At 58.4% G+C, this 26,321-nt stretch overlaps 1 protein-coding gene across 4 annotated transcripts in view; it reads left to right on the top strand.

Moving 5' to 3' along the window:
* The window catches only part of LOC138491262 (inositol polyphosphate-5-phosphatase A-like), a 705,879-nt gene that overhangs the window by 224,031 nt on the left and 455,527 nt on the right, over nt 1-26,321 (top strand). The window lies entirely within an intron of this gene.

Below are 26,321 nucleotides of genomic sequence, written 5' to 3'. Positions count from 1 at the left end.
GTGGCGCCGATGAGCGTATGTGCAAGCCTCTGAAGAGGCTGCTGTGTGGCGCGGATTAGAGTATGGGGCAAACCTCCAAAGAGGCTGCTGTGTGGTGCGAATGAGCGTATGGGCAAGCCTCTGAAGAGGCTGCTGTGTGGTGTGGATGAGCGTATGGGCAAGCCTCCGAAGAGGCTGCTGTGTGGCACGGATGAGAGTATGGGGCAAGCCTCTGAAGAGGCTGCTGTGTGGCGCGGATGAGCGTATGGGCAAGCCTCTGAAGAGGCTGCTGTGTGGCGCAGATGAGCGTATGGGCAAGCCTCTGAAGAGGCTGCTGTGTGGCGCGGATGAGCATATGTGCAAGCCTCTGAAGAGGCTGCTGTGTGGTGTAGATGAGAGTATGGGGCAACCCTCTGAAGAGGCTACTGTGTGGCGTGGATGAGAGTATGGGGCAACCCTCTGAAGAGGCTGATGTATGGTGTGGATGAGAGTATGGGGCAACCCTCTGAAGAGGCTGCTGTGTGGCGTGGATGAGAGTATGGGGCAACCCTCTGAAGAGGCTGCTGTGTGGCGCGGATGAGAGTATGGGGCAAGACTCCGAAGAGGCTGCTGTGTGACGCGGATGAGAGTATGGGCAAGCCTCCAAAGAGGCTGCTGTGTGGCGCAGATGAGAGTATTGTCAAGCCTCCAAAGAGGCTGCTGTGTGGCGTGGATGAGAGTATGGGCAAGCCTTCGAAGAGGCTGCTGTGTGGCGCGGATGAGAGTATGAGCAAGCCTCTGAGGAGGCTGCTGTGTGGCGCGGATGAGAGTATGGGTCAAGCCTCCGAAGAGGCTGCTGTGTGGCACGGATGAGAGTATGAGCAAGCCTCTGAAGAGGCTGCTCTGTGGCGCGGATGAGCGTATGGGGCAAGCCTCCGAAGAGGCTGCTGTGTGGCGCGAATGAGCATATGGGCAAGCCTCTGAAGAGGCTGCTGTGTGGCGCGGATGAGAGTATGGGGCAAGCCTCCGAAGAGGCTGCTGTGTGGCGCGGATCAGAGTACGGGCAAGCCTCTGAAGAGGCTGCTGTGTGGCGCGGATGAGAGTATGGGGTAACCCTCTGAAGAGGCTGCTGTGTGGCGCGGATGAGAGTATGGGGCAAGCCTCCAAAGAGGCTGCTGTGTGGCGCGGATGAGAGTATGGGCAAATCTCCAAAGAGGCTGCTGTGTGGTGCGGATGAGAGTATGGGGCAAGCCTCCGAAGAGGCTGCTGTGTGGCGCGGATGAGAGTATGGGCAAGCCTCTGAAGAGGCTGTTGTGTGGTGCGGATGAGAGTATGGGGCAACCCTCAGAAGAGGCTGCTGTGTGGCGCGGATGAGAGTATGGGGCAAGCCTCCGAAGAGGCTGCTGTGTGGTGCGGATGAGCGTATGGGCAAGCCTTCGAAGAGGCTGTTGTGTGGTGCAGATGAGAGTATGGGCAAGCCTCAGAAGAGGCTGTTGTGTGGCGCGGATGAGAGTATGGGCAAGCCTCTGAAGAGGCTGCTGTGTGGTGCGGATGAGAGTATGGGGCAACCCTCAGAAGAGGCTGCTGTGTGGCGCGGATGAGAGTATGGAGCAACCCTCTGAAGAGGCTGCTGTGTGGCACGGATGAGAGTATGGGGCAAGCCTCCGAACTTGCTGCTGTGTGGCATGGATGAGAGTATGGGGCAAGCCTCCGAAGAGGCTGCTGTGTGGCACGAATGAGCATATGGGCAAGCCTCTGAAGAGGCTGCTGTGTGGCGTGGATGAGAGTATGGGGCAAGCCTCCGAAGAGGCTGCTGTGTGGCACGAATGAGCATATGGGCAAGCCTCTGAAGAGGCTGCTGTGTGACGCGGATGATAGTATGGGGCAAGCCTCCGAACAGGCTGCTGTGTGGCATGGATGAGAGTATGGGGCAAGCCTCAAAAGAGGCTGCTGTGTGGTGCCGATGAGAGTATGGGGCAAGCCTCTGAAGAGGTTGCTCTGTGGCGCGGATGAGCGTTTGGGCAAGCCTTCGAAGAGGCTGCTGTGTGGTGCCGATGAGAGTATGGGGCAAGCCTCTGAAGAGGCTGCTGTGTGGCGCGGATGAGAGTATGGGGAAACCCTCTGAAGAGGCTGCTGTGTGGCGCGGATGAGAGTATGGGGCAAGCCTCAAAAGAGGCTGCTGTGTGGCACGGATGAGAGTATGGGCCAACCTCTAAATAGGCTGCTGTGTGGCGCGAATGAGCGTATGTACAAGCCTCTGAAGAGGCTGCTGTGTTGCGCCGATGAGCGTATGTGCAAGCCTCTGAAGAGGCTGCTGTGTGGGGCGGATTAGAGTATGGGGCAAACCTCCAAAGAGGCTGCTGTGTGGCGTGGATGAGCGTATGTGCAAGCCTCTGAAGAGGCTGCTTTGTGGCACGGATGAGAATATGGGCAAGCCTCTGAAGAGGCTGCTGTGTGGTGCGAATGAGCGTATGGGCAAGCCTCTGAAGAGGCAGCTGTGTGGCATGGATGAGAGTATGGGGCAAGCCTCCGAAGAGGCTGCTGTGTGGCGCGGATGAGCGTATGGGCAAGCCTCCGAAGAGGCTGCTGTGTGGCACGGATGACAGTATGGGCCAAGCCTCCGAAGAGGCTGCTGTGTGGCGCGGATGAGCGTATGGGCAAGCCTCTGAAGAGGCTTCTGTGTGGCGCGGATGAGAGTATGTGCAAGCCTCTGAAGAGGCTGCTGTGTGGCGCGGATGAGAGTATGGGCAAGCCTCTGAAGAGGCTGCTGTGTGGCGCGGATGAGCGTATGGGCAAGCCTTCAAAGAGGCTGCTGTGTGGCGCAGATGAGAGGATGGGGCAAGCCTCTGAAGAGGCTGCCGTGTGGCGCGGATGAGAGTATGGGGCAAGCCTCCGAAGAGGCTGCTATGTGGCACGGATGAGAGTATGGGGCAAACCTTCGAAGAGGCTGTTGTGAGGTGCAGATGAGAGTATGGGCAAGCCTCTGAAGTGGCTGCTGTGTGGCGTGAATGAGAGTATGGGCAAGCTTCAGAAGAGGCTGTTGTGTGGCGCGGATGAGAGTATGGGCAAGCCTCTGAAGATGCTCCTGTGTGGTGCGGACTTGAGTATGGGGCAACCCTCTGAAGAGGCTGCTGTGGGGCGCGGATGAGAGTATGGGGCAAACCTCCGAAGAGGCTGCTATGTGGCACGGATGAGAGTATGGGGCAGACCTTCAAAAGAGGCTGTTGTGTGGTGCAAATGAAGTATGGGCAAGCCCCTGAAGAGGCTGCTGTGTGGCGTGAATGAGAGTATGGGCAAGCCTCAGAAGAGGCTGTTGTGTGGCGCGGATGAGAGTATGGGCAAGCCTCTGAAGAGGCTGCTGTGTGGCGCGGATGAGAGTATGGGGCAAGCCTCCGAAGAGGCTGCTGTGTGGCACGAATGAGCATATGGGCAAGCCTCTGAAGAGGCTGCTGTGAGACGCGGATGAGAGTATGGGGCAAGCCTCCAAAGAGGCTGCTGTGTGGCACGGATGAGCGTATGTGCAAGCCTCTGAAGAGGCTGCTGTGTGGCGCGGATGAGAATATGGGACAAGCCTCCGAAGAGGTTGCTCTGTGGCGCGGATAAGCGTATGGGCAAGCCTTCGAAGAGGCTGCTGTGTGGCACGGATGAGAGTATGGGGCAAGACTCTGAAGAGGCTGCTGTGTGGCGCGGATGAGAGTATGGGCAAGCCTCAGAAGAGGCTGTTGTGTGGCGCGGATGAGAGTATGGGCAAGCCTCTGAAGAGGCTGCTGTGTGGCGCGGATGAGAGTATGGGGCAAGCCTCCAAAGAGGCTGCTGTGTGGCACGAATGAGCATATGGGCAAGCCTCTGAAGAGGCTGCTGTGAGACGCGGATGAGAGTATGGGGCAAGCCTCCAAAGAGGCTGCTGTGTGGCACGGATGAGCGTATGTGCAAGCCTCTGAAGAGGCTGCTGTGTGGCGCGGATGAGAATATGGGGCAAGCCTCCGAAGAGGTTGCTCTGTGGCGTGGATGAGCGTATGGGCAAGCCTTCGAAGAGGCTGCTGTGTGGCGCGGATGAGAGTATGGGGCAAGCCTCTGAAGAGGCTGAGGTGTGGCGCGGATGAGAGTATGGGCAATCATTCAAAGAGGCTGCTGTGTGGCGCAGATGAGAGGATGGGGCAAGCCTCTGAAGAGGCTGCCGTGTGGCGCGTATGAGAGTATGGGGCAAGCCTCCGAAGAGGCTGCCGTGTGGCGCGGATGAGAGTATGGGGCAAGCCTCCGAAGAGGCTGCTATGTGGCACGGATGAGAGTATGGGGCAAACCTTCGAAGAGGCTGTTGTGTGGTGCAGATGAGAGTATGGGCAAGCCTCTGAAGTGGCTGCTGTGTGGCGTGAATGAGATTATGGGCAAGCTTCAGAAGAGGCTGTTGTGTGGCGCGGATGAGAGTATGGGCAAGCCTCTGAAGATGCTCCTGTGTGGTGCGGATGAGAGTATGGGGCAACCCTCTGAAGAGGCTGCTGTGTGGCGCGGATGATAGTATGTGGCAAGCCTCCGAAGAGGCTATGTGGCACGGATGAGAGTATGGGGCAAAACTTCGAAGAGGCTGTTGTGTGGTGCAGATGAGAGTATGGGCAAGCCTCTGAAGTGGCTGCTGTGTGGCGTGAATGAGAGTATGGGCAAGCCTCAGAAGAGGCTGCTGTGTGGCGCGGATGAGAGTATGGGGCAACCCTCTGAAGAGGCTGCTGTGTGGTGCGGATGAGAGTATGGGGCAACCCTCTGAAGAGGCTGCTGTGTGGCGCGGATGAGAGTATGGGGCAAGCCTCCGAAGAGGCTGCTGTGTGGCGCGGATGAGCATATGTGCAAGCCTCTGAAGAGGCTGCTGTGTGGCACGGATGAGCGTGTGTGCAAGCCTCTGAAGTGGCTGCTGTGTGGCGCGGATGAGCGTATGGGCAAGCGGATGAGCGTATGTACAAGCCTCTGAAGAGGCTGCTGTGTGGCGCGGATGAGAGTATGGGCAAACCTCCAAAGAGGCTGCTGTGTGGCACGGATGAGCGTATGTGCAAGCCTCTGAAGAGGCTGCTGTGTGGCACGGATGAGAGTATGGGCAAGCCTCTGAAGAGGCTGCAGTGTGGCGCGGATGAGCGTATGTGGAAGCCTCGGAAGAGGCTGCTGTGTGGCGTGGATGAGAGTATGGGGCAAGCCCCCGAAGAGACTGCTGTGTGGCGCGGATGAGCGTATGGGCAAGCCCCCGAAGAGGCTGCTGTGTGGCATGGATGAGAGTATGGGGCAAGCCTCCGAAGAGGCTGCTGTGTGGCACGGATGAGCGTATGGGCAAGCCTCTGAAGAGGCTGCTGTGTGGCGCGGATGAGCGTATGGGCAAGCCTCTGAAGAGGCTGCTGTGTGGCGCGGATGAGCGTATGTGCAAGCCTCTGAAGAGTCTGCTGTGTGGCGTGGATGAGAGTATGGGCAAGCCTCTGAAGAGGCTGCTGTGTGGCGCAGATGAGCGTATGGGCAAGCCTCTGAAGAGGCTGCTGTGTGGCACGGATGAGAGTATGGGGCAAGCCTCCGAAGAGCCTGCTGTGTGGCACGGATGATAGTGTGGGCAAGCCTCTGAAGAGGCTGCTGTGTGGCGTGGATGAGAGTATGGGCAAGCCTCTGAAGAGGCTGCTGTGTGGTGCGGATGAGAGTATGGGGCAACTCTCTGAAGAGGCTGCTGTGTGGCGCGGATGAGTGTATGGGGCAACCCTCTGAAGAGGCTGCTGTGTGGTGCGGATGAGAGTATGGGGCAAGCCTCTGAAGAGGCTGCTGTGTGGCGCGGATGAGAGTATGGGCAAGCCTCCAAAGAGGCTGCTGTGTGGCGCAGATGAGAGTATGGGCAAGCCTCCAAAGAGGCTGCTGTGTGGCGTGGATGAGAGTATGGGCAAGCCTCCGAAGAGGCTGCTGTGTGGCGCGGATGAGAGTATGAGCAAGCCTCTGAGGAGGCTGCTGTGTGGCGTGGAGGAGATTATGGGGCAAGCCTCCAAAGAGGCTGCTGTGTGGCACAGATGAGAGTATGAGCAAGCCTCTGAAGAGGCTGCTGTGTGGTGCGGATGAGAGTATGGGGCAAGCCTCCGAAGAGGCAGCTGTGTGGTGCGAATGAGCGTATGGGCAAGCCTCTGAAGAGGCTGCTGTGTGGTGCGGATGAGAGTATGGGGCAAGCCTCCGAAGAGGCTGCTGTGTGGCGCGGATGAGAGTATGGGCAAACCTCTGAAGAGGCTGCTCTGTGGCGTGGATGAGGGTATGGGGCAACCCTCTGAAGAGGCTGCTGTGTGGCGCAGATGAGAGTATGGGGCAAGCCTCAAAAGAGGCTGCTGTGTGGCGCAGATGAGAGTAGGGGCAAACCTCCAAAGAGGCTGCTGTGTGGCGCGAATGAGCGTATGGGCAAGCCTCTGAAGAGGCTGCTGTGTGGCGCGGATGAGAGTATGGGGCAACCCTCTGAAGAGGCTGCTGTGTGGCGTGGATGAGAGTATTGGGCAAGCCTCAAAAGAGGCTGCTGTGTGTCGCGGATGAGAGTATGGGCAAACCTCCAAAGAGGCTGCTGTGTGGCGCGAATGAGCATATGGGCAAGCCTCTGAAGAGGCTGCTGTGTGGCGCAGATGAGAGTATGGGGCAAGCCTCTGAAGAGGCTGCTGTGTGGGGCGGATTAGAGTATGGGGCAAATCTCCAAAGAGGCTGCTGTGTGGCGCGGATGAGCGTATGTGCAAGCCTCTGAAGAGGCTGCTTTGTGGCACGGATGAGAATATGGGCAAGCCTCTGAAGAGGCTGCTGTGTGGTGCGAATGAGCGTATGGGCAAGCCTCTGAAGAGGCAGCTGTGTGGCATGGATGAGAGTATGGGGCAAGCCTCCGAAGAGGCTGCTGTGTGGCGCGGATGAGCGTATGGGCAAGCCTCCGAAGAGGCTGCTGTGTGGCACGGATGACAGTATGGGCCAAGCCTCCGAAGAGGCTGCTGTGTGGCGCGGATGAGCGTATGGGCAAGCCTCTGAAGAGGCTTCTGTGTGGCGCGGATGAGAGTATGTGCAAGCCTCTGAAGAGGCTGCTGTGTGGCGCGGATGAGAGTATGGGCAAGCCTCTGAAGAGGCTGCTGTGTGGCGCGGATGAGCGTATGGGCAAGCCTTCAAAGAGGCTGCTGTGTGGCGCAGATGAGAGGATGGGGCAAGCCTCTGAATAGGCTGCCGTGTGGCGCGGATGAGAGTATGGGGCAAGCCTCCGAAGAGGCTGCTATGTGGCACGGATGAGAGTATGGGGCAAACCTTCGAAGAGGCTGTTGTGTGGTGCAGATGAGAGTATGGGCAAGCCTCTGAAGTGGCTGCTGTGTGGCGTGAATGAGAGTATGGGCAAGCTTCAGAAGAGGCTGTTGTGTGGCGCGGATGAGAGTATGGGCAAGGTTCTGAAGATGCTCCTGTGTGGTGCGGACTTGAGTATGGGGCAACCCTCTGAAGAGGCTGCTGTGGGGCGCGGATGAGAGTATGGGGCAAACCTCCGAAGAGGCTGCTATGTGGCACGGATGAGAGTATGGGGCAGACCTTCAAAAGAGGCTGTTGTGTGGTGCAAATGAAGTATGGGCAAGCCCCTGAAGAGGCTGCTGTGTGGCGTGAATGAGAGTATGGGCAAGCCTCAGAAGAGGCTGTTGTGTGGCGCGGATGAGAGTATGGGCAAGCCTCTGAAGAGGCTGCTGTGTGGCGCGGATGAGAGTATGGGGCAAGCCTCCGAAGAGGCTGCTGTGTGGCACGAATGAGCATATGGGCAAGCCTCTGAAGAGGCTGCTGTGAGACGCGGATGAGAGTATGGGGCAAGCCTCCAAAGAGGCTGCTGTGTGGCACGGATGAGCGTATGTGCAAGCCTCTGAAGAGGCTGCTGTGTGGCGCGGATGAGAATATGGGGCAAGCCTCCGAAGAGTTTGCTCTGTGGCGCGGATAAGCGTATGGGCAAGCCTTCGAAGAGGCTGCTGTGTGGCGCGGATGAGAGTATGGGGCAAGACTCTGAAGAGGCTGCTGTGTGGCGCGGATGAGAGTATGGGCAAGCCTCAGAAGAGGCTGTTGTGTGGCGCGGATGAGAGTATGGGCAAGCCTCTGAAGAGGCTGCTGTGTGGCGCGGATGAGAGTATGGGGCAAGCCTCCAAAGAGGCTGCTGTGTGGCACAAATGAGCATATGGGCAAGCCTCTGAAGAGGCTGCTGTGAGACGCGGATGAGAGTATGGGGCAAGCCTCCAAAGAGGCTGCTGTGTGACACGGATGAGCGTATGTGCAAGCCTCTGAAGAGGCTGCTCTGTGGCGCGGATGAGAATATGGGGCAAGCCTCCGAAGAGGTTGCTCTGTGGCGTGGATGAGCGTATGGGCAAGCCTTCGAAGAGGCTGCTGTGTGGCGCGGATGAGAGTATGGGGCAAGCCTCTGAAGAGGCTGCTGTGTGGCGCGGATGAGAGTATGGGCAATCCTTCAAAGAGGCTGCTGTGTGGCGCAGATGAGAGGATGGGGCAAGCCTCTGAAGAGGCTGCCGTGTGGCGCGTATGAGAGTATGGGGCAAGCCTCCGAAGAGGCTGCCGTGTGGCGCGGATGAGAGTATGGGGCAAGCCTCTGAAGAGGCTGCTGTGTGGCGCGGATGAGAGTATGGGGCAAGCCTCCGAAGAGGCTGCTGTGTGCCGCGGATGAGCGTATGGGCAAACTTCGAAGAGGCTGCTGTGTGGTGCAGGTGAGAGGATGGGGCAATCCTCAAGAGGCTGCCGTGTGGCGCAGATGAGAGTATGGGGCAAGCCTCCGAAGAGGCTATGTGGCACGGATGAGAGTATGGGGCAAAACTTCGAAGAGGCTGTTGTGTGGTGCAGATGAGAGTATGGGCAAGCCTCTGAAGTGGCTGCTGTGTGGCGTGAATGAGAGTATGGGCAAGCCTCAGAAGAGGCTGCTGTGTGGCGCGGATGAGAGTATGGGGTAACCCTCTGAAGAGGCTGCTGTGTGGTGCAGATGAGAGTATGGGGCAACCCTCTGAAGAGGCTGCTGTGTGGCGCGGATGAGAGTATGGGGCAAGCCTCCGAAGAGGCTACTTTGTGGCGCGGATGAGCATATGTGCAAGCCTCTGAAGAGGCTGCTGTGTGGCGCGGATGAGCGTATGTGCAAGCCTCTGAAGTGGCTGCTGTGTGGCGCGGATGAGCGTATGGGCAAGCGGATGAGCGTATGTGCAAGCCTCTGAAGAGGCTGCTGTGTGGCGCGGATGAGAGTATGGGCAAACCTCCAAAGAGGCTGCTGTGTGCCACGGATGAGCGTATGTGCAAGCCTCTGAAGAGGCTGCTGTGTGGCACGGATGAGAGTATGGGCAAGCCTCTGAAGAGGCTGCAGTGTGGCGCGGATGAGCGTATGTGGAAGCCTCGGAAGAGGCTGCTGTGTGGCGCGAATTAGTGTATGGGCAAGCCTCTGAAGAGGCTGCTGTGTGGCGTGGATGAGAGTATGGGGCAAGCCCCCGAAGAGACTGCTGTGTGGCGCGGATGAGCGTATGGGCAAGCCTCCGAAGAGGCTGCTGTGTGGCATGGATGAGAGTATGGGGCAAGCCTCCGAAGAGGCTGCTGTGTGGCACGGATGAGCGTATGGGCAAGCCTCTGAAGAGGCTGCTGTGTGGCGCGGATGAGCGTATGGGCAAGCCTCTGAAGAGGCTGCTGGGTGGCGCGGATGAGCGTATGTGAAAGCCTCTGAAGAGTCTGCTGTGTGGCGCGGATGAGAGCATGGGCAAGCCTCTGAAGAGGCTGCTGTGTGGCGCGGATGAGCGTATGGGCAAGCCTTTGAAGAGGCTGCTGTGTGGTGTGGATGAGAGTATGGGCAAGCCTCTGAAGAGGCTGCTGTGTGGCGCGGATGAGAGTATGGGGCAACCCTCTGAAGAGGCTGCTGTGTGGCGCGGATGAGAGTATGGGGCAAGCCTCCGAAGAGGCTGCTGTGTGGCGCGGATGAGAGTATGGGGCAAGCCTCAAAAGAGGCTGCTGTGTGGCGCGGATGAGAGTATGGGCAAACCTCCAAATAGGCTGCTCTGTGGCGCGAATGAGCATATGGGCAAGCCTCTGAAGAAGCTGCTGTGTGGCGCAGATGAGAGTAGGGGGCAAGCCTCCGAAGAGGCTGCTGTGTGGCGCGGATGAGAGTATGGAGCAAGCCTCCGAAGAGGCTGCTGTGTGGCGCGGATGAGAGTATGGGCAAACCTCTAAAGAGGCTGCTGTGTGGCGCGGATGAGCATATGTACAAGCCTCTGAAGAGGCTGCTGTGTGGTGCCGATGAGCGTATGTGCAAGGCTCTGAAGAGGCTGCTGTGTGGCATGGATTAGAGTATGGGGCAAACCTCCAAAGAGGCTGCTGTGTGGCGCGGATGAGCGTATGTGCAAGCCTCTGAAGAGGCTGCTGTGTGGCGCGGATGAGAGTATGGGGCAAGCCTCTGAAGAGGCTGCTGTGTGGCGCGGATGAGAGTATGGGGCAACCCTCTGAAGAGGGTGCTGTGTGGCGTGGATGAGAGTATGGGGCAAGCCTCAAAAGAGGCTGCTGTGTGGTGCGGATGAGAGTATGGGCAAACCTCCAAAGAGGCTGCTGTGTGGCGCGAATGAGCATATGGGCAAGCCTCTGAAGAGGCTGCTGTGTGGCGCGGATGAGAGTATGGGGCAAGCCTCCGAAGAGGCTGCTGTGTGGCGCGGATGAGAGTATGGGGCAAGCCTCAAAAGAGGCTGCTGTGTGGCGCGGATGAGAGTATGGGCAAACCTCCAAATAGGCTGCTCTGTGGCGCGAATGAGCATATGGGCAAGCCTCTGAAGAAGCTGCTGTGTGGCGCAGATGAGAGTAGGGGGCAAGCCTCCGAAGAGGCTGCTGTGTGGCGCGGATGAGAGTATGGAGCAAGCCTCCGAAGAGGCTGCTGTGTGGCGCGGATGAGAGTATGGGCAAACCTCTAAAGAGGCTGCTGTGTGGCGCGGATGAGCATATGTACAAGCCTCTGAAGAGGCTGCTGTGTGGTGCCGATGAGCGTATGTGCAAGGCTCTGAAGAGGCTGCTGTGTGGCATGGATTAGAGTATGGGGCAAACCTCCAAAGAGGCTGCTGTGTGGCGCGGATGAGCGTATGTGCAAGCCTCTGAAGAGGCTGCTGTGTGGCGCGGATGAGAGTATGGGGCAAGCCTCTGAAGAGGCTGCTGTGTGGCGCGGATGAGAGTATGGGGCAACCCTCTGAAGAGGGTGCTGTGTGGCGTGGATGAGAGTATGGGGCAAGCCTCAAAAGAGGCTGCTGTGTGGTGCGGATGAGAGTATGGGCAAACCTCCAAAGAGGCTGCTGTGTGGCGCGAATGAGCATATGGGCAAGCCTCTGAAGAGGCTGCTGTGTGGCGCAGATGAGAGTATGGGGCAAGCCTCCGAAGAGGCTGCTGTGTGGCGCGGATGAGTGTATGGGCAAGCCTCTGAAGAGGCTGCTGTGTGGCGCGGATGAGAGAATGGGGCAAGCCTCCGAAGAGGCTGCTGTGTGACGCGGATGAGAGTATGGGCAAACCTCCAAAGTGGCTGCTGTGTGGCGCGGATGAGCGTATGTACAAGCCTCTGAAGAGGCTGCTGTGTGGCGCCGATGAGCGTATGTGCAAGCCTCTGAAGAGGCTGCTGTGTGGCGCGGATTAGAGTATGGGGCAAACCTCCAAAGAGGCTGCTGTGTGGTGCGAATGAGCGTATGGGCAAGCCTCTGAAGAGGCTGCTGTGTGGTGTGGATGAGCGTATGGGCAAGACTCCGAAGAGGCTGCTGTGTGGCACGGATGAGAGTATGGGGCAAGCCTCTGAAGAGGCTGCTGTGTGGCGCGGATGAGCGTATGGGCAAGCCTCTGAAGAGGCTGCTGTGTGGCGCAGATGAGCGTATGGGCAAGCCTCTGAAGAGGCTGCTGTGTGGCGCGGATGAGCATATGTGCAAGCCTCTGAAGAGGCTGCTGTGTGGTGTAGATGAGAGTATGGGGCAACCCTCTGAAGAGGCTACTGTGTGGCGTGGATGAGAGTATGGGGCAACCCTCTGAAGAGGCTGATGTATGGTGTGGATGAGAGTATGGGGCAACCCTCTGAAGAGGCTGCTGTGTGGCGTGGATGAGAGTATGGGGCAACCCTCTGAAGAGGCTGCTGTGTGGCGCGGATGAGAGTATGGGGCAAGACTCCGAAGAGGCTGCTGTGTGACGCGGATGAGAGTATGGGCAAGCCTCCAAAGAGGCTGCTGTGTGGCGCAGATGAGAGTATTGTCAAGCCTCCAAAGAGGCTGCTGTGTGGCGTGGATGAGAGTATGGGCAAGCCTTCGAAGAGGCTGCTGTGTGGCGCGGATGAGAGTATGAGCAAGCCTCTGAGGAGGCTGCTGTGTGGCGCGGATGAGAGTATGGGTCAAGCCTCCGAAGAGGCTGCTGTGTGGCACGGATGAGAGTATGAGCAAGCCTCTGAAGAGGCTGCTCTGTGGCGCGGATGAGCGTATGGGGCAAGCCTCCGAAGAGGCTGCTGTGTGGCGCGAATGAGCATATGGGCAAGCCTCTGAAGAGGCTGCTGTGTGGCGCGGATGAGAGTATGGGGCAAGCCTCCGAAGAGGCTGCTGTGTGGCGCGGATCAGAGTACGGGCAAGCCTCTGAAGAGGCTGCTGTGTGGCGCGGATGAGAGTATGGGGTAACCCTCTGAAGAGGCTGCTGTGTGGCGCGGATGAGAGTATGGGGCAAGCCTCCAAAGAGGCTGCTGTGTGGCGCGGATGAGAGTATGGGCAAATCTCCAAAGAGGCTGCTGTGTGGTGCGGATGAGAGTATGGGGCAAGCCTCCGAAGAGGCTGCTGTGTGGCGCGGATGAGAGTATGGGCAAGCCTCTGAAGAGGCTGTTGTGTGGTGCGGATGAGAGTATGGGGCAACCCTCAGAAGAGGCTGCTGTGTGGCGCGGATGAGAGTATGGGGCAAGCCTCCGAAGAGGCTGCTGTGTGGTGCGGATGAGCGTATGGGCAAGCCTTCGAAGAGGCTGTTGTGTGGTGCAGATGAGAGTATGGGCAAGCCTCAGAAGAGGCTGTTGTGTGGCGCGGATGAGAGTATGGGCAAGCCTCTGAAGAGGCTGCTGTGTGGTGCGGATGAGAGTATGGGGCAACCCTCAGAAGAGGCTGCTGTGTGGCGCGGATGAGAGTATGGAGCAACCCTCTGAAGAGGCTGCTGTGTGGCACGGATGAGAGTATGGGGCAAGCCTCCGAACTTGCTGCTGTGTGGCATGGATGAGAGTATGGGGCAAGCCTCCGAAGAGGCTGCTGTGTGGCACGAATGAGCATATGGGCAAGCCTCTGAAGAGGCTGCTGTGTGGCGTGGATGAGAGTATGGGGCAAGCCTCCGAAGAGGCTGCTGTGTGGCACGAATGAGCATATGGGCAAGCCTCTGAAGAGGCTGCTGTGTGACGCGGATGATAGTATGGGGCAAGCCTCCGAACAGGCTGCTGTGTGGCATGGATGAGAGTATGGGGCAAGCCTCAAAAGAGGCTGCTGTGTGGTGCCGATGAGAGTATGGGGCAAGCCTCTGAAGAGGTTGCTCTGTGGCGCGGATGAGCGTATGGGCAAGCCTTCGAAGAGGCTGCTGTGTGGTGCCGATGAGAGTATCGGGCAAGCCTCTGAAGAGGCTGCTGTGTGGCGCGGATGAGAGTATGGGGAAACCCTCTGAAGAGGCTGCTGTGTGGCGCGGATGAGAGTATGGGGCAAGCCTCAAAAGAGGCTGCTGTGTGGCGCGGATGAGAGTATGGGCCAACCTCTAAATAGGCTGCTGTGTGGCGCGAATGAGCGTATGTACAAGCCTCTGAAGAGGCTGCTGTGTGGCGCCGATGAGCGTATGTGCAAGCCTCTGAAGAGGCTGCTGTGTGGGGCGGATTAGAGTATGGGGCAAACCTCCAAAGAGGCTGCTGTGTGGCGCGGATGAGCGTATGTGCAAGCCTCTGAAGAGGCTGCTTTGTGGCACGGATGAGAATATGGGCAAGCCTCTGAAGAGGCTGCTGTGTGGTGCGAATGAGCGTATGGGCAAGCCTCTGAAGAGGCAGCTGTGTTGCATGGATGAGAGTATGGGGCAAGCCTCCGAAGAGGCTGCTGTGTGGCGCGGATGAGCGTATGGGCAAGCCTCCGAAGAGGCTGCTGTGTGGCACGGATGACAGTATGGGCCAAGCCTCCGAAGAGGCTGCTGTGTGGCGCGGATGAGCGTATGGGCAAGCCTCTGAAGAGGCTTCTGTGTGGCGCGGATGAGAGTATGTGCAAGCCTCTGAAGAGGCTGCTGTGTGGCGCGGATGAGAGTATGGGCAAGCCTCTGAAGAGGCTGCTGTGTGGCGCGGATGAGCGTATGGGCAAGCCTTCAAAGAGGCTGCTGTGTGGCGCAGATGAGAGGATGGGGCAAGCCTCTGAAGAGGCTGCCGTGTGGCGCGGATGAGAGTATGGGGCAAGCCTCCGAAGAGGCTGCTATGTGGCACGGATGAGAGTATGGGGCAAACCTTCGAAGAGGCTGTTGTGTGGTGCAGATGAGAGTATGGGCAAGCCTCTGAAGTGGCTGCTGTGTGGCGTGAATGAGAGTATGGGCAAGCTTCAGAAGAGGCTGTTGTGTGGCGCGGATGAGAGTATGGGCAAGCCTCTGAAGATGCTCCTGTGTGGTGCGGACTTGAGTATGGGGCAACCCTCTGAAGAGGCTGCTGTGGGGCGCGGATGAGAGTATGGGGCAAACCTCCGAAGAGGCTGCTATGTGGCACGGATGAGAGTATGGGGCAGACCTTCAAAAGAGGCTGTTGTGTGGTGCAAATGAAGTATGGGCAAGCCCCTGAAGAGGCTGCTGTGTGGCGTGAATGAGAGTATGGGCAAGCCTCAGAAGAGGCTGTTGTGTGGCGCGGATGAGAGTATGGGCAAGCCTCTGAAGAGGCTGCTGTGTGGCGCGGATGAGAGTATGGGGCAAGCCTCCGAAGAGGCTGCTGTGTGGCACGAATGAGCATATGGGCAAGCCTCTGAAGAGGCTGCTGTGAGACGCGGATGAGAGTATGGGGCAAGCCTCCAAAGAGGCTGCTGTGTGGCACGGATGAGCGTATGTGCAAGCCTCTGAAGAGGCTGCTGTGTGGCGCGGATGAGAATATGGGACAAGCCTCCGAAGAGGTTGCTCTGTGGCGCGGATAAGCGTATGGGCAAGCCTTCGAAGAGGCTGCTGTGTGGCGCGGATGAGAGTATGGGGCAAGACTCTGAAGAGGCTGCTGTGTGGCGCGGATGAGAGTATGGGCAAGCCTCAGAAGAGGCTGTTGTGTGGCGCGGATGAGAGTATGGGCAAGCCTCTGAAGAGGCTGCTGTGTGGCGCGGATGAGAGTATGGGGCAAGCCTCCAAAGAGGCTGCTGTGTGGCACGAATGAGCATATGGGCAAGCCTCTGAAGAGGCTGCTGTGAGACGCGGATGAGAGTATGGGGCAAGCCTCCAAAGAGGCTGCTGTGTGGCACGGATGAGCGTATGTGCAAGCCTCTGAAAAGGCTGCTGTGTGGCGCGGATGAGAATATGGGGCAAGCCTCCGAAGAGGTTGCTCTGTGGCGTGGATGAGCGTATGGGCAAGCCTTCGAAGAGGCTGCTGTGTGGCGCGGATGAGAGTATGGGGCAAGCCTCTGAAGAGGCTGCTGTGTGGCGCGGATGAGAGTATGGGCAATCCTTCAAAGAGGCTGCTGTGTGGCGCAGATGAGAGGATGGGGCAAGCCTCTGAAGAGGCTGCCGTGTGGCGCGTATGAGAGTATGGGGCAAGCCTCCGAAGAGGCTGCCGTGTGGCGCGGATGAGAGTATGGGGCAAGCCTCCGAAGAGGCTGCTATGTGGCACGGATGAGAGTATGGGGCAAACCTTCGAAGAGGCTGTTGTGTGGTGCAGATGAGAGTATGGGCAAGCCTCTGAAGTGGCTGCTGTGTGGCGTGAATGAGATTATGGGCAAGCTTCAGAAGAGGCTGTTGTGTGGCGCGGATGAGAGTATGGGCAAGCCTCTGAAGATGCTCCTGTGTGGTGCGGATGAGAGTATGGGGCAACCCTCTGAAGAGGCTGCTGTGTGGCGCGGATGATAGTATGTGGCAAGCCTCCGAAGAGGCTATGTGGCACGGATGAGAGTATGGGGCAAAACCTCGAAGAGGCTGTTGTGTGTTGCAGATGAGAGTATGGGCAAGCCTCTGAAGTGGCTGCTGTGTGGCGTGAATGAGAGTATGGGCAAGCCTCAGAAGAGGCTGCTGTGTGGCGCGGATGAGAGTATGGGGCAACCCTCTGAAGAGGCTGCTGTGTGGCGCGGATGAGAGTATGGGGCAAGCCTCCGAAGAGGCTGCTGTGTGGCGCGGATGAGCATATGTGCAAGCCTCTGAAGAGGCTGCTGTGTGGCACGGATGAGCGTGTGTGCAAGCCTCTGAAGTGGCTGCTGTGTGGCGCGGATGAGCGTATGGGCAAGCGGATGAGCGTATGTACAAGCCTCTGAAGAGGCTGCTGTGTGGCGCGGATGAGAGTATGGGCAAACCTCCAAAGAGGCTGCTGTGTGGCACGGATGAGCGTATGTGCAAGCCTCTGAAGAGGCTGCTGTGTGGCACGGATGAGAGTATGGGCAAGCCTCTGAAGAGGCTGCAGTGTGGCGCGGATGAGCGTATGTGGAAGCCTCGGAAGAGGCTGCTGTGTGGCGTGGATGAGAGTATGGGGCAAGCCCCCGAAGAGACTGCTGTGTGGCGCGGATGAGCGTATGGGCAAGCCCCCGAAGAGGCTGCTGTGTGGCATGGATGAGAGTATGGGGCAAGCCTCCGAAGAGGCTGCTGTGTGGCACGGATGAGCGTATGGGCAAGCCTCTGAAGAGGCTGCTGTGTGGCGCGGATGAGCGTATGGGCAAGCCTCTGAAGAGGCTGCTGTGTGGCGCGGATGAGCGTATGTGCAAGCCTCTGAAGAGTCTGCTGTGTGGCGTGGATGAGAGTATGGGCAAGCCTCTGAAGAGGCTGCTGTGTGGCGCGGATGAGCGTATGGGCAAGCCTCTGAAGAGGCTGCTGTGTGGCACGGATGAGAGTATGGGGCAAGCCTCCGAAGAGCCTGCTGTGTGGCACGGATGATAGTGTGGGCAAGCCTCTGAAGAGGCTGCTGTGTGGCGTGGATGAGAGTATGGGCAAGCCTCTGAAGAGGCTGCTGTGTGGTGCGGATGAGAGTATGGGGCAACTCTCTGAAGAGGCTGCTGTGTGGCGCGGATGAGTGTATGGGGCAACCCTCTGAAGAGGCTGCTGTGTGGTGCGGATGAGAGTATGGGGCAAGCCTCTGAAGAGGCTGCTGTGTGGCGTGGATGAGAGTATGGGCAAGCCTCCAAAGAGGCTGCTGTGTGGCGCAGATGAGAGTATGGGCAAGCCTCCAAAGAGGCTGCTGTGTGGCGTGGATGAGAGTATGGGCAAGCCTCCGAAGAGGCTGCTGTGTGGCGCGGATGAGAGTATGGGGCAACCCTCAGAAGAGGCTGCTGTGTGGCGCGGATGAGAGTATGGAGCAACCCTCTGAAGAGGCTGCTGTGTGGCACGGATGAGAGTATGGGGCAAGCCTCCGAACTGGCTGCTGTGTGGCATGGATGAGAGTATGGGGCAAGCCTCCGAAGAGGCTGCTGTGTGGCACGAATGAGCATATGGGCAAGCCTCTGAAGAGGCTGCTGTGTGGCGTGGATGAGAGTATGGGGCAAGCCTCCGAAGAGGCTGCTGTGTGGCACGAATGAGCATATGGGCAAGCCTCTGAAGAGGCTGCTGTGTGACGCGGATGATAGTATGGGGCAAGCCTCCGAACAGGCTGCTGTGTGGCATGGATGAGAGTATGGGGCAAGCCTCAAAAGAGGCTGCTGTGTGGTGCCGATGAGAGTATGGGGCAAGCCTCTGAAGAGGTTGCTCTGTGGCGCGGATGAGCGTTTGGGCAAGCCTTCGAAGAGGCTGCTGTGTGGTGCACATGAGAGTATGGGGCAAGCCTCTGAAGAGGCTGCTGTGTGGCGCGGATGAGAGTATGGGGAAACCCTCTGAAGAGGCTGCTGTGTGGCGCGGATGAGAGTATGGGGCAAGCCTCAAAAGAGGCTGCTGTGTGGCACGGATGAGAGTATGGGCCAACCTCTAAATAGGCTGCTGTGTGGCGCGAATGAGCGTATGTACAAGCCTCTGAAGAGGCTGCTGTGTGGCGCCGATGAGCGTATGTGCAAGCCTCTGAAGAGGCTGCTGTGTGGGGCGGATTAGAGTATGGGGCAAACCTCCAAAGAGGCTGCTGTGTGGCGTGGATGAGCGTATGTGCAAGCCTCTGAAGAGGCTGCTTTGTGGCACGGATGAGAATATGGGCAAGCCTCTGAAGAGGCTGCTGTGTGGTGCGAATGAGCGTATGGGCAAGCCTCTGAAGAGGCAGCTGTGTGGCATGGATGAGAGTATGGGGCAAGCCTCCGAAGAGGCTGCTGTGTGGCGCGGATGAGCGTATGGGCAAGCCTCCGAAGAGGCTGCTGTGTGGCACGGATGACAGTATGGGCCAAGCCTCCGAAGAGGCTGCTGTGTGGCGCGGATGAGCGTATGGGCAAGCCTCTGAAGAGGCTTCTGTGTGGCGCGGATGAGAGTATGTGCAAGCCTCTGAAGAGGCTGCTGTGTGGCGCGGATGAGAGTATGGGCAAGCCTCTGAAGAGGCTGCTGTGTGGCGCGGATGAGCGTATGGGCAAGCCTTCAAAGAGGCTGCTGTGTGGCGCAGATGAGAGGATGGGGCAAGCCTCTGAAGAGGCTGCCGTGTGGCGCGGATGAGAGTATGGGGCAAGCCTCCGAAGAGGCTGCTATGTGGCACGGATGAGAGTATGGGGCAAACCTTCGAAGAGGCTGTTGTGTGGTGCAGATGAGAGTATGGGCAAGCCTCTGAAGTGGCTGCTGTGTGGCGTGAATGAGAGTATGGGCAAGCTTCAGAAGAGGCTGTTGTGTGGCGCGGATGAGAGTATGGGCAAGCCTCTGAAGATGCTCCTGTGTGGTGCGGACTTGAGTATGGGGCAACCCTCTGAAGAGGCTGCTGTGGGGCGCGGATGAGAGTATGGGGCAAACCTCCGAAGAGGCTGCTATGTGGCACGGATGAGAGTATGGGGCAGACCTTCAAAAGAGGCTGTTGTGTGGTGCAAATGAAGTATGGGCAAGCCCCTGAAGAGGCTGCTGTGTGGCGTGAATGAGAGTATGGGCAAGCCTCAGAAGAGGCTGTTGTGTGGCGCGGATGAGAGTATGGGCAAGCCTCTGAAGAGGCTGCTGTGTGGCGCGGATGAGAGTATGGGGCAAGCCTCCGAAGAGGCTGCTGTGTGGCACGAATGAGCATATGGGCAAGCCTCTGAAGAGGCTGCTGTGAGACGCGGATGAGAGTATGGGGCAAGCCTCCAAAGAGGCTGCTGTGTGGCACGGATGAGCGTATGTGCAAGCCTCTGAAGAGGCTGCTGTGTGGCGCGGATGAGAATATGGGACAAGCCTCCGAAGAGGTTGCTCTGTGGCGCGGATAAGCGTATGGGCAAGCCTTCGAAGAGGCTGCTGTGTGGCGCGGATGAGAGTATGGGGCAAGACTCTGAAGAGGCTGCTGTGTGGCGCGGATGAGAGTATGGGCAAGCCTCAGAAGAGGCTGTTGTGTGGCGCGGATGAGAGTATGGGCAAGCCTCTGAAGAGGCTGCTGTGTGGCGCGGATGAGAGTATGGGGCAAGCCTCCAAAGAGGCTGCTGTGTGGCACGAATGAGCATATGGGCAAGCCTCTGAAGAGGCTGCTGTGAGACGCGGATGAGAGTATGGGGCAAGCCTCCAAAGAGGCTGCTGTGTGGCACGGATGAGCGTATGTGCAAGCCTCTGAAGAGGCTGCTGTGTGGCGCGGATGAGAATATGGGGCAAGCCTCCGAAGAGGTTGCTCTGTGGCGTGGATGAGCGTATGGGCAAGCCTTCGAAGAGGCTGCTGTGTGGCGCGGATGAGAGTATGGGGCAAGCCTCTGAAGAGGCTGAGGTGTGGCGCGGATGAGAGTATGGGCAATCATTCAAAGAGGCTGCTGTGTGGCGCAGATGAGAGGATGGGGCAAGCCTCTGAAGAGGCTGCCGTGTGGCGCGTATGAGAGTATGGGGCAAGCCTCCGAAGAGGCTGCCGTGTGGCGCGGATGAGAGTATGGGGCAAGCCTCCGAAGAGGCTGCTATGTGGCACGGATGAGAGTATGGGGCAAACCTTCGAAGAGGCTGTTGTGTGGTGCAGATGAGAGTATGGGCAAGCCTCTGAAGTGGCTGCTGTGTGGCGTGAATGAGATTATGGGCAAGCTTCAGAAGAGGCTGTTGTGTGGCGCGGATGAGAGTATGGGCAAGCCTCTGAAGATGCTCCTGTGTGGTGCGGATGAGAGTATGGGGCAACCCTCTGAAGAGGCTGCTGTGTGGCGCGGATGATAGTACGTGGCAAGCCTCCGAAGAGGCTATGTGGCACGGATGAGAGTATGGGGCAAAACTTCGAAGAGGCTGTTGTGTGGTGCAGATGAGAGTATGGGCAAGCCTCTGAAGTGGCTGCTGTGTGGCGTGAATGAGAGTATGGGCAAGCCTCAGAAGAGGCTGCTGTGTGGCGCAGATGAGAGTATGGGGCAACCCTCTGAAGAGGCTGCTGTGTGGTGCGGATGAGAGTATGGGGCAACCCTCTGAAGAGGCTGCTGTGTGGCGCGGATGAGAGTATGGGGCAAGCCTCCGAAGAGGCTGCTGTGTGGCGCGGATGAGCATATGTGCAAGCCTCTGAAGAGGCTGCTGTGTGGCACGGATGAGCGTGTGTGCAAGCCTCTGAAGTGGCTGCTGTGTGGCGCGGATGAGCGTATGGGCAAGCGGATGAGCGTATGTACAAGCCTCTGAAGAGGCTGCTGTGTGGCGCGGATGAGAGTATGGGCAAACCTCCAAAGAGGCTGCTGTGTGGCACGGATGAGCGTATGTGCAAGCCTCTGAAGAGGCTGCTGTGTGGCACGGATGAGAGTATGGGCAAGCCTCTGAAGAGGCTGCAGTGTGGCGCGGATGAGCGTATGTGGAAGCCTCGGAAGAGGCTGCTGTGTGGCGTGGATGAGAGTATGGGGCAAGCCCCCGAAGAGACTGCTGTGTGGCGCGGATGAGCGTATGGGCAAGCCCCCGAAGAGGCTGCTGTGTGGCATGGATGAGAGTATGGGGCAAGCCTCCGAAGAGGCTGCTGTGTGGCACGGATGAGCGTATGGGCAAGCCTCTGAAGAGGCTGCTGTGTGGCGCGGATGAGCGTATGGGCAAGCCTCTGAAGAGGCTGCTGTGTGGCGCGGATGAGCGTATGTGCAAGCCTCTGAAGAGTCTGCTGTGTGGCGTGGATGAGAGTATGGGCAAGCCTCTGAAGAGGCTGCTGTGTGGCGCGGATGAGCGTATGGGCAAGCCTCTGAAGAGGCTGCTGTGTGGCACGGATGAGAGTATGGGGCAAGCCTCCGAAGAGCCTGCTGTGTGGCACGGATGATAGTGTGGGCAAGCCTCTGAAGAGGCTGCTGTGTGGCGTGGATGAGAGTATGGGTAAGCCTCTGAAGAGGCTGCTGTGTGGTGCGGATGAGAGTATGGGGCAACTCTCTGAAGAGGCTGCTGTGTGGCGCGGATGAGTGTATGGGGCAACCCTCTGAAGAGGCTGCTGTGTGGTGCGGATGAGAGTATGGGGCAAGCCTCTGAAGAGGCTGCTGTGTGGCGCGGATGAGAGTATGGGCAAGCCTCCAAAGAGGCTGCTGTGTGGCGCAGATGAGAGTATGGGCAAGCCTCCAAAGAGGCTGCTGTGTGGCGTGGATGAGAGTATGGGCAAGCCTCCGAAGAGGCTGCTGTGTGGCGCGGATGAGAGTATGAGCAAGCCTCTGAGGAGGCTGCTGTGTGGCGTGGAGGAGATTATGGGGCAAGCCTCCAAAGAGGCTGCTGTGTGGCACAGATGAGAGTATGAGCAAGCCTCTGAAGAGGCTGCTGTGTGGTGCGGATGAGAGTATGGGGCAAGCCTCCGAAGAGGCAGCTGTGTGGTGCGAATGAACGTATGGGCAAGCCTCTGAAGAGGCTGCTGTGTGGTGCGGATGAGAGTATGGGGCAAGCCTCCGAAGAGGCTGCTGTGTGGCGCGGATGAGAGTATGGGCAAACCTCTGAAGAGGCTGCTCTGTGGCGTGGATGAGGGTATGGGGCAACCCTCTGAAGAGGCTGCTGTGTGGCGCAGATGAGAGTATGGGGCAAGCCTCAAAAGAGGCTGCTGTGTGGCGCAGATGAGAGTAGGGGCAAACCTCCAAAGAGGCTGCTGTGTGGCGCGAATGAGCGTATGGGCAAGCCTCTGAAGAGGCTGCTGTGTGGCGCGGATGAGAGTATGGGGCAACCCTCTGAAGAGGCTGCTGTGTGGCGTGGATGAGAGTATTGGGCAAGCCTCAAAAGAGGCTGCTGTGTGTCGCGGATGAGAGTATGGGCAAACCTCCAAAGAGGCTGCTGTGTGGCGCGAATGAGCATATGGGCAAGCCTCTGAAGAGGCTGCTGTGTGGCGCAGATGAGAGTATGGGGCAAGCCTCTGAAGAGGCTGCTGTGTGGGGCGGATTAGAGTATGGGGCAAATCTCCAAAGAGGCTGCTGTGTGGCGCGGATGAGCGTATGTGCAAGCCTCTGAAGAGGCTGCTTTGTGGCACGGATGAGAATATGGGCAAGCCTCTGAAGAGGCTGCTGTGTGGTGCGAATGAGCGTATGGGCAAGCCTCTGAAGAGGCAGCTGTGTGGCATGGATGAGAGTATGGGGCAAGCCTCCGAAGAGGCTGCTGTGTGGCGCGGATGAGCGTATGGGCAAGCCTCCGAAGAGGCTGCTGTGTGGCACGGATGACAGTATGGGCCAAGCCTCCGAAGAGGCTGCTGTGTGGCGCGGATGAGCGTATGGGCAAGCCTCTGAAGAGGCTTCTGTGTGGCGCGGATGAGAGTATGTGCAAGCCTCTGAAGAGGCTGCTGTGTGGCGCGGATGAGAGTATGGGCAAGCCTCTGAAGAGGCTGCTGTGTGGCGCGGATGAGCGTATGGGCAAGCCTTCAAAGAGGCTGCTGTGTGGCGCAGATGAGAGGATGGGGCAAGCCTCTGAATAGGCTGCCGTGTGGCGCGGATGAGAGTATGGGGCAAGCCTCCGAAGAGGCTGCTATGTGGCACGGATGAGAGTATGGGGCAAACCTTCGAAGAGGCTGTTGTGTGGTGCAGATGAGAGTATGGGCAAGCCTCTGAAGTGGCTGCTGTGTGGCGTGAATGAGAGTATGGGCAAGCTTCAGAAGAGGCTGTTGTGTGGCGCGGATGAGAGTATGGGCAAGGTTCTGAAGATGCTCCTGTGTGGTGCGGACTTGAGTATGGGGCAACCCTCTGAAGAGGCTGCTGTGGGGCGCGGATGAGAGTATGGGGCAAACCTCCGAAGAGGCTGCTATGTGGCACGGATGAGAGTATGGGGCAGACCTTCAAAAGAGGCTGTTGTGTGGTGCAAATGAAGTATGGGCAAGCCCCTGAAGAGGCTGCTGTGTGGCGTGAATGAGAGTATGGGCAAGCCTCAGAAGAGGCTGTTGTGTGGCGCGGATGAGAGTATGGGCAAGCCTCTGAAGAGGCTGCTGTGTGGCGCGGATGAGAGTATGGGGCAAGCCTCCGAAGAGGCTGCTGTGTGGCACGAATGAGCATATGGGCAAGCCTCTGAAGAGGCTGCTGTGAGACGCGGATGAGAGTATGGGGCAAGCCTCCAAAGAGGCTGCTGTGTGGCACGGATGAGCGTATGTGCAAGCCTCTGAAGAGGCTGCTGTGTGGCGCGGATGAGAATATGGGGCAAGCCTCCGAAGAGTTTGCTCTGTGGCGCGGATAAGCGTATGGGCAAGCCTTCGAAGAGGCTGCTGTGTGGCGCGGATGAGAGTATGGGGCAAGACTCTGAAGAGGCTGCTGTGTGGCGCGGATGAGAGTATGGGCAAGCCTCAGAAGAGGCTGTTGTGTGGCGCGGATGAGAGTATGGGCAAGCCTCTGAAGAGGCTGCTGTGTGGCGCGGATGAGAGTATGGGGCAAGCCTCCAAAGAGGCTGCTGTGTGGCACAAATGAGCATATGGGCAAGCCTCTGAAGAGGCTGCTGTGAGACGCGGATGAGAGTATGGGGCAAGCCTCCAAAGAGGCTGCTGTGTGACACGGATGAGCGTATGTGCAAGCCTCTGAAGAGGCTGCTCTGTGGCGCGGATGAGAATATGGGGCAAGCCTCCGAAGAGGTTGCTCTGTGGCGTGGATGAGCGTATGGGCAAGCCTTCGAAGAGGCTGCTGTGTGGCGCGGATGAGAGTATGGGGCAAGCCTCTGAAGAGGCTGCTGTGTGGCGCGGATGAGAGTATGGGCAATCCTTCAAAGAGGCTGCTGTGTGGCGCAGATGAGAGGATGGGGCAAGCCTCTGAAGAGGCTGCCGTGTGGCGCGTATGAGAGTATGGGGCAAGCCTCCGAAGAGGCTGCCGTGTGGCGCGGATGAGAGTATGGGGCAAGCCTCTGAAGAGGCTGCTGTGTGGCGCGGATGAGAGTATGGGGCAAGCCTCCGAAGAGGCTGCTGTGTGCCGCGGATGAGCGTATGGGCAAACTTCGAAGAGGCTGCTGTGTGGTGCAGGTGAGAGGATGGGGCAATCCTCAAGAGGCTGCCGTGTGGCGCAGATGAGAGTATGGGGCAAGCCTCCGAAGAGGCTATGTGGCACGGATGAGAGTATGGGGCAAAACTTCGAAGAGGCTGTTGTGTGGTGCAGATGAGAGTATGGGCAAGCCTCTGAAGTGGCTGCTGTGTGGCGTGAATGAGAGTATGGGCAAGCCTCAGAAGAGGCTGCTGTGTGGCGCGGATGAGAGTATGGGGTAACCCTCTGAAGAGGCTGCTGTGTGGTGCAGATGAGAGTATGGGGCAACCCTCTGAAGAGGCTGCTGTGTGGCGCGGATGAGAGTATGGGGCAAGCCTCCGAAGAGGCTACTTTGTGGCGCGGATGAGCATATGTGCAAGCCTCTGAAGAGGCTGCTGTGTGGCGCGGATGAGCGTATGTGCAAGCCTCTGAAGTGGCTGCTGTGTGGCGCGGATGAGCGTATGGGCAAGCGGATGAGCGTATGTGCAAGCCTCTGAAGAGGCTGCTGTGTGGCGCGGATGAGAGTATGGGCAAACCTCCAAAGAGGCTGCTGTGTGCCACGGATGAGCGTATGTGCAAGCCTCTGAAGAGGCTGCTGTGTGGCACGGATGAGAGTATGGGCAAGCCTCTGAAGAGGCTGCAGTGTGGCGCGGATGAGCGTATGTGGAAGCCTCGGAAGAGGCTGCTGTGTGGCGCGAATTAGTGTATGGGCAAGCCTCTGAAGAGGCTGCTGTGTGGCGTGGATGAGAGTATGGGGCAAGCCCCCGAAGAGACTGCTGTGTGGCGCGGATGAGCGTATGGGCAAGCCTCCGAAGAGGCTGCTGTGTGGCATGGATGAGAGTATGGGGCAAGCCTCCGAAGAGGCTGCTGTGTGGCACGGATGAGCGTATGGGCAAGCCTCTGAAGAGGCTGCTGTGTGGCGCGGATGAGCGTATGGGCAAGCCTCTGAAGAGGCTGCTGGGTGGCGCGGATGAGCGTATGTGAAAGCCTCTGAAGAGTCTGCTGTGTGGCGCGGATGAGAGCATGGGCAAGCCTCTGAAGAGGCTGCTGTGTGGCGCGGATGAGCGTATGGGCAAGCCTTTGAAGAGGCTGCTGTGTGGTGTGGATGAGAGTATGGGCAAGCCTCTGAAGAGGCTGCTGTGTGGCGCGGATGAGAGTATGGGGCAACCCTCTGAAGAGGCTGCTGTGTGGTGCGGATGAGAGTATGGGGCAAGCCTCTGAAGAGGCTGCTGTGTGGCACGGAAGAGAGTATGAGCAAGCCTCTGAAGAGGCTGCTGTGTGGCGCGGATGAGAGTATGGGGCAAGCCTCCGAAGAGGCAGCTGTGTGGCGCGAATGAGCATATGGGCAAGCCTCTGAAGAGGCTGCTGTGTGGCGCGGATGAGAGTATGGGGCAAGCCTCCGAAGAGGCTGCTGTGTGGCGCGGATGAGAGTATGGGGCAAGCCTCAAAAGAGGCTGCTGTGTGGCGCGGATGAGAGTATGGGCAAACCTCCAAATAGGCTGCTCTGTGGCGCGAATGAGCATATGGGCAAGCCTCTGAAGAAGCTGCTGTGTGGCGCAGATGAGAGTAGGGGGCAAGCCTCCGAAGAGGCTGCTGTGTGGCGCGGATGAGAGTATGGAGCAAGCCTCCGAAGAGGCTGCTGTGTGGCGCGGATGAGAGTATGGGCAAACCTCTAAAGAGGCTGCTGTGTGGCGCGGATGAGCATATGTACAAGCCTCTGAAGAGGCTGCTGTGTGGTGCCGATGAGCGTATGTGCAAGGCTCTGAAGAGGCTGCTGTGTGGCATGGATTAGAG

Source organism: Ambystoma mexicanum, chromosome 10 (assembly GCF_040938575.1).
Source record: "Ambystoma mexicanum isolate Mex_15411 chromosome 10, UKY_AmexF1_1, whole genome shotgun sequence".
Classification (NCBI taxonomy): domain Eukaryota; kingdom Metazoa; phylum Chordata; class Amphibia; order Caudata; family Ambystomatidae; genus Ambystoma; species Ambystoma mexicanum.
The sequence above is the reverse complement of the archived record's forward strand: the minus strand, read 5'-3'. Positions and strand labels throughout refer to the sequence as shown.